Here is a 7,773-nt window from a genome sequence, read left to right on the forward strand (position 1 = left end):
CTCCAGAATTTTTGAAGCCTTGCTGGTGAAGATTGTTCGTTGGCTCACTATTATTCCTACTTTCTCCTTCAGGTTGGTATCTATATTCATGCCTTTTTATCGTACCTCTCTTTTTTTTACTGTTGCGTACTTTCTTTGTATAAAGATTTGATTTTCCTTCGTTCCCTCGTGGTTGCAATTCTTTGTTTTCTGTTTTTGCTTCGGGAATGTAGGTGCTTAGGTTTTCGCTATTATTCAAGAGGTCTATGTTTGTATGTTTTTTCTTGCGATTTTCCCGTACTTTGTTTTGCTGCCTCCAAAGGGTGCCCTTGGGTTTTGGTTGATAATCTCTTATTTTCGTAAACCATGGGGTGCCCTTTTTGTAGCCATATCTCTTGTTTGCTGGTTGTTCTTTCTCTTTCAGATTTTGTCTGAGTTGTTTTGGTAGTGACCCCTTTTTCCTTTTCTTGTAGGTGTAGTTCACTATATGTCTTCTCGAAAAAACATTGTCGAGATATCCACCAAAGTTTTGACTGGTATGGCCGATTGGCTAGATTCAATAGTTCTGATGTATGTGACTGTGGCTGATCTGAGTATTGTGAGAGGCTTAGGAGGATTTATCGGATCTGTAGCAATAGGGATGATGAAAAGAATTATGAACTGTTATCGTCTGACCCTGAGGAGAGGGTTAGTTTCCCTTCTTTAACCCAGAGAGAACGTCCCTTCTTCTATGCTTCTGACTATTTCTTTAGCCAGCTAAAAATCACCATCCCTTTTACTGCTTTTGAGACCGACCTCTTATAGACATGTAATGTGGCCCCTTCTCAGCTTTATCCAAACTCTTAGGGTTTTATAAAGATTTTTCAACTGTTGTGTCAGGAGCTGGGTGTCTGACCTACCATATCTCTTTTCCTTTACCTATTTGCGTTAACCAAGCCTGGAGTGGCCAAGAAGAAGGCCTCTTGGATCTCCTTCCGAGCTACCCAGGGGAAAAAGGTATTTTCAATGTTTGACGAGTCTTTCTGTGACTTTAAGAACTACTACTTTAAGGTCCGAGCTGTTGTGGATGCTCCCCTTTTCTTTTTAGATGAGAATGGTGGGCCCACCTTCCCTTTATGGTGGCAAAAGGATACAGTGGTAGTCAAGTATCCTTGGGAGAGTTTAAGTGAGGTAGAGCAAGCTTTTGTGGGTATTTTGGAAAAGCACTGGGGGGAGCCTCCTCATCTGGATACTAAGAGATTTTTGGAAGATCCTTCCCTCCTTCTTGCTAAACTAGGTAGTGTCCGACTTCTTTTTGTGTAGAAGTGGTTACCTTTTGCTGTTTATCGTTTTTGTCTTTTGAATTCTATTTGTGTAACTGTTTCCCTAGCTTCCTTTTTCAGAAATGGTGAAATCTTCGGATTCTATGAAGTCTTTCAGAGAAGGGTTCTTCTGTACAAGTGCCTCCTAAGAAGCCGGCCACTGACTCTCAGGGTCCGAGGAAGATCATCCCGACTCCTCGAGTTCGAATGATTTCCTATGACCCTTTCCTAATGGCTTCTGGTGTTGCCTCCTCTCCTACTGCTACTGGTCTTCCTCCCAAAAAATAGAAGACCGCTAGGATTTATGATCTGAACCATAAAGAGTTTGATGGCATGGGTTTTGCTACCGAGTTGATAGCTCATTATGGTAAAGTTCCTTTGGATGATGTGTCTATCCTTCATCATCTTGATTTTATTACTAGCAATAGTATTCAGATGGCCAACCTGGGTGCGGCCTTATCTCGTGTTGTCCGGAATTCCCCGGTTCATGCGACTAAGGCCTTTATGGAAGACGCCAAGTCTGAGTTTGATAGAATTAAAGGTTTGAAGGATGAGCTAGATGCTAGAGTGGCTAAGTTGGAATTTGATGTGGAGAAGGAAAAGTCTCGAGCTACTGCTGCTGAGGCAGCTGCAAATCTGGCTGAAGAGACGGCTAAAAAGTACAAGGAGAGCTACACCCGTACCTATGGTGAGCTGCTGGAAACTAAGGAGAGACTTCAGTCTGCCCAGGCTGATTATGCCGAGCTCCAAGGTCATATGGTGGACAGTGTGACCGAAGTGTATGAAAATTTGAAGGCCCAGGTCCGGGTTCTTTCTCCCGAGCTTGACCTTTTTTTATTTATTTTGGATAATATGGTGAAGGACGGCAAGATCGTGCCTGCCCCAGATGACAAAGATGAGGGTCCTCCCCTTGTGCCATCAGCTAAGTCTACTGCAGCTTCAGCCTCTACGACCCCTTCTTCCGAGGTAGTCCCTCCTGAGCCCGAGCCTGATGGAGTCCTTAATGCTACTCCGATCTTGACCGTGCTTTCTCCTTCTAATGGTGTAGCTGCCGATGCGGCTTCGGATCTTTGATGATTTCTTTAGATCCTTATTTTGTATCTTGGTATAGTCCGACTTGTGGACTTTATTTGAACTTATTAGCTTTTGCAATGTTCTATGATTGACTTTCTGACGTTTAGCTGCTTCCTAGCAACTTTTTATTTTGAAAACAACAGTTTAAACTTTTGGGCTGCCCTTTAGGAGCCTTTGAGTATTTAATGTTTTAATTTGAGAGGTGTGTTTTGTTGATACATCAGTCGAGCATTTGACGTTTTACCCTTGTGATCCTTTGTGGATTTTATAAAGGTTTGGTACTTCCCGGTCCAACCTCCTTTGAGTGGTAATATGAGTTCTTTACCCTCGCCTTTTCACTACAAGAAAACACCTCTATTGCCACGCTTTAAAAGCGTGGCGAAAAGCTAAAAAAGCGTGGCGATAGCTTTTCGCCACGCTTTTTGAGCTACCGCGACGCTTTTGAAAGGGTGACCTATGAAAGGGTGGCGGTTGCTCTATCGCCATGCTTTTTTCAGCCTATTACCACGTTTTTTGTTTGCCACGCTTTTTTACAAACTGCTACTTGTAAAAGTGTGGCTGTAGGTGGGAAATACGGCCACGCTTTTAAAGCGTGGCAATAGGTAGAGATATAGCCACGCTTTTAAAGCGTGGCGATAGGTAGAGATACGGCCACGCTTTTAAAGCGTGGCGATAGGGAGAGATACGGCCATGCTTTTAACGCGTGGCGATAGCCTTATCAAATTTAAAAAAAAATCCTTTTTTGACTTTACCTTCATCACTACACAATATAAATTTTCAGTTATTTTCTATTACCAAACTAGTATGCAATTTTTATTACAAGATAAATCAAATAGTAATTACTGACATATATAATCTTTGCTATAATTATTTTATACATTAATGCTCAAATACAAAATAAATCTCGAGTTCAAAACTCTAATTTCACAACAAGCTTTCCAACTTGAGCAAAAAAAATACAATGCTATCTAATACTTTAATTAGCTTACCAAATTTGACAACAATTATACAGATTTACTAAGGTGGGATTTACAAATCTTGGTAAGTTCGTTCCTTCCCTTTTGGCATTTGAAACATCATGAAAACATCAGACCTGAAAGCCATCTTAGCAACATCTGTCTGCTCTGGTACTGCAGGAAGAACTTTGTCCACCCCATCATTCGGTGTATAGCCTTTCAGCAATTCTTTAATATCTTCAAGCATTTTTTGTCATCCGAATCATGAAGTATGTTCTAGAAATAAAATAATATAATCTAAGAAAAATATGGGATCACCTCAATCATAATATATATAGTTTGTTCCATTAACATTAACTCCTGTTTCTAGTGTAAATGTTTCGGCATGCTATCAAATAAATTATTTATATCAAATATATATTAAAAATGAATTCAATAAATACATTTATTATACACAAATATACACAAATATACAAAATATAATCTAATTAATTATACACAAATAATTATTTAGCTTTATTATTACATCAAAAAATCATCACATTGAGGAAATCATTATTTAGCTTTAGCTATAATCCTAAAGCATTTATCATAAACCAAAGCATGCAGGTTCTGTACCCCTAAATTCTAACCACTCCTGTAATTATAATACTTCTAATGATATGTCTGGAACAAGTAGTTTCCAGTCAACCTTGATGATATAATATAGTCTATAGTTCATACATCCAAAGCAGAGCCTGTTTTCCATAGTTATAAAAATATCCCAGAGAATGAGTTTCAAGAGCATTAGTGTCAACTTACTTGCCTTTGAGTTTCCAACTGAGATGTTAGAAGACGGTTGTATTCATCCAAAATCTATTTTTGAGAAATAACAATGAATCACTAACCATGTATAGAAATGGGAAATATACTCAAGAACAGTGGTGCTAATAACAATGAAGACTTAGTGTGTTAGAAATTAAAATGCTATCCTATCAAATGATGATGTGGAATTATGTCTAAAAGACAGTATATCTATTAAATATAAAGTGGTTCATGCAAGCAGGCCAGTGTTAATTAATCACAGCGAGCAAGATTATATCAGACCCAGATATGCATATGTTTCTATTTCAGACTATCTGTCCAAGTTAGCTTCAGCATAAACACATGACATTCAAGAGTTTATATAGAAAAAACATACTTCCAAAACTTCAATACAAAGTGGAAATATAATACTTTTTGCAATTATTATATTAGTAATCGCTTTGTCCTCTAACAGATTTCAAGGACTAATGATTTTGTTTTTGGGGCCGGGGGGAGGGGAGATGGGAATCAATTTAAAAAAAATGATAATGTTCTATACTAATGTAGGACAAAATAAGGGTTGCATATTTTTATTATTTTTGTTTTTTGTTATAATGTCAGAGAAATCTTGATACATATAAATTTTGATGCATATAATGTTCTATACATAAATCTTGATGCATATAAATTTTTCTTCCAAATGTTCCTCTTCAAGGTGATTTGAATTGAGATTTCTACTTAAAATCTAATGCAACAGAATAAACAGAGTAAATATATAAAACTAGAAATAATTTATAGGCAACATTATAATCTTTTCATGTCACTTGCAATAAAACCAGAAACAGCTGTTGGTACCAGAAATGCCCACATAATAATAGCAAATACAACACAGAATAATCAAACTGCAAAAGTAGTGTTAAAACTCTATGTTCATATGAGGTCACTCTATTTCTAAAATTATATATGTCGAGATGTAGAAGGCATATAGTAAGCTGCTTCCTTCCAGAAAGTAACATTTTGTGACAATAGAATTGCCTAAACCAGCCAAAATAAGAACTTCAATACAAAGTGAAAACAAGATGAAGGAATGAAAAACCTGCTTACTGGGCAAGACAAGTATGTCCACTTTGAAACACAAGGGCATTGAAAGGAGTGATCGCAAAGTGTAGTGAGTATTCCACTTTTATCCGGAACATAAAAAGGTTGCACAATTAACCAAAAAATTATAACATGTGCTTTAACAATAGGACAAGTTGTGGAGAAAATTACCTTTGGAACTGCATTCCTTTGCCCTTCTAAGCACTAATCATAAGAACCTTCTGAGCACAAATAAAAAACCCCATAACATGAAAAAGGATAAAAATTCAAAAGGGGGAAGAAAAATAGAGAAAGAAAGAAAACACACCCTACAATAAGGCGACAAGAGAAAGAAAGAAAGAAAGAGAAAAATTAAAGAGGGAGTAGAGTAGAATAATAATGGAAGGGGAGAGAAAGAAAGAGGAAAAAAGGAAACAAAAAAAATGAACAAGAATGGAAGAGGGAGTTAGGGGGTGTTGGAAGTGGCTGATCTCACAGGCTTGAAAACAACCCCAATTGGCTTCTATTTCTGTCTATTGCACTAGATCTATGTATCTAACAAACCAAGAGCTAAAAAAAATGATCATAAGTAGAAAGAAAAACATAAAAATATATATAAACATAAATTAAAAAAAGGGCTCATATAGAAAGGAAAAAGTCAAAATAAGAAGTAAAGAAAGACAAGTTGAACTTCTTGTTTGCAGAACAACAGAGATACATAGAGGAAAAATAAATTTGGTGCAATTTTCATTCTCTATTTTACTGTTATTTTTATTCTTTATTCATCAAAAGTTTGATAAGATTACTTGCTGCAGACATCCCACTTGCAAACTCCAATGAGCTTGGCATGGAGCACCTGCTGCACATCTCTTCCGTTCAAATAATTTGTAACTTTGTCATCTACGCACACATTGATGCTCTCATTTTCTTTTTGTTTGGCCATAGGAAGGGGGAAAAAACTCAAGTAAAAAGGGAATCTGATATTAATCCGTGAGACCAAAAAAACTCAGCCCTTAAATTGAAGTCAGTGGCATATTCTACAAGTGGATTACCCAACTGCAATAATGCAAAGAGACCCTTTAAGCATTAATATTATTAGCAATATCTAAGAATGAAAGGCAGAAAGAAGCATAGTTTATAAATATATTTGGTAAATAAATTGTATATTGCTTACAGATATGCCTTTCAGATTGAATATCTTCTCCTTTTTGTAAATAAAGGGCTCCTGACATGGATTCATTTGCTCCTGGAAAAACCATCTTCTTTATTTCACCTATACCTAACCTGAAAAATCACACTACAAAATCTTCTCAATAATATGAAGAAAAATTCTGATCTTGATCAGCTTACAGATGGTGTTTGTGTTAGGGAAAAATACGAAAAGGAAAAGACAATGAAATATTGAAACTTTTGGGGAATCTATCTATCTCATTACAACATATTTTTTCAACTTAGTTCACAACATTTTTATTGTTAGCTTCTAAAATAGTTTCATTTTCTTCTAATATTATAGCATAGTATGCACTCTATGTCAAAGAACAATTTCAATAGCTACATGCTAGATAAAACTAAGTTCAATCAGCACACTGTAGCGATTTTCCATTCCATCATTCCTACACATGTCAAATAACAATTTTGGGATTTGAATGAAAGAAATATGCAAAGAAAGCAACAAACATTTAAGGAGAAGAAACGGTACCTGATGAAGAGGAGGCGGTGGTGATGGTGGAGGTGGGGCCCACACCAACGAATGAGGTCATTGAAGGAGATGTGATTGGGAACGGTGAGAATAAAGACAAGAGAAGAGCGAGAGCTAGGGCTTGGGATCGAGGAGTGAGAGGAGCTCCGGAACAAGTAGAGAACCCCTCTTCGCTCCCTGAATTTAGGGCTCAAATCTTCATCGTTCTCGGAGAAGATGGATTCAGGGTCCAGAGGCTTCTCCGAGTCGACCGAGTGAACTCAGAGAAAGTCACCACCAGAGAGACTTGCGATGAGGGTGTCACCACCAAAGAGAATCACCGCCGAAGGAGCAGCGATGGTGGGAGTGCCGGAAGAGAGAGTGACGACGGAGGCATCGCGAGCGCCGGCGATGTTCTTCGAAGGGCTGGGGTTCTTCACGGAGTGCTGTGGTGAGGACTGGGGTACTTCAAAGCTTTTAGGGTTCTGGCCTTCTGGGTTCTTTGAAAAGAAAGGGGGTTTTGAATGATGAAGGAGATAAGCAGCGTTTTGATTGAGGAAGTAAAACGGAGCGTTTTATTTTGTATGGGGACCTTTTGGCCACGCTTTTAAAGCGTGCCAAAAGAGTACCAGGATATATGGCTACATTTTCTAAGTGTGGCCGTAATGAAACCCTCTCTCCACGCTTTTAAACCATCCCTGTTTCTCTCTATGGCCACGCTTTTGAAGCGTGGCAGAAAAAAACCTTTTGGCCACGCTTTTAAAGCATGCCAAAAGAGTACTAGGATATGGCCACGTTTTATAAGCGTCGCCGTAATGAAACCCTGTCACCACGCTTTTAAAACGTCCCTCTTTCTCTCTATGGCCACGCTTTTGAAGCGTGGCAAAAAAAATGTGGCCGTTTCTCTAATCAATTGCCACCCTTC

General features: G+C 38.0%; 1 long non-coding RNA gene across 5 annotated transcripts; it reads right to left on the minus strand.

Annotated features, from left to right (window-relative positions):
• Nucleotides 1-3,298: 3,298 nt before the first annotated feature.
• LOC140180813 (uncharacterized) lies at nt 3,299-7,391 on the minus strand. 5 transcript variants are annotated; one of them, XR_011874798.1, is made up of 7 exons: nt 6,870-7,391; nt 6,345-6,454; nt 5,977-6,226; nt 5,363-5,412; nt 5,198-5,273; nt 4,112-4,165; nt 3,299-3,586 (listed from the first exon to the last, which is right to left on the minus strand). It is a non-coding gene; the product is annotated as an uncharacterized lncRNA (long non-coding RNA). The 5 variants fall into 5 exon arrangements; XR_011874799.1 differs by having other exon boundaries at nt 5,190-5,273; XR_011874796.1 differs by having other exon boundaries at nt 5,198-5,412.
• Nucleotides 7,392-7,773: the final 382 nt, after the last annotated feature.

Source organism: Arachis hypogaea, chromosome 17, assembly GCF_003086295.3.
Source record: "Arachis hypogaea cultivar Tifrunner chromosome 17, arahy.Tifrunner.gnm2.J5K5, whole genome shotgun sequence".
NCBI classification, from domain to species: Eukaryota; Viridiplantae; Streptophyta; class Magnoliopsida; order Fabales; family Fabaceae; genus Arachis; species Arachis hypogaea.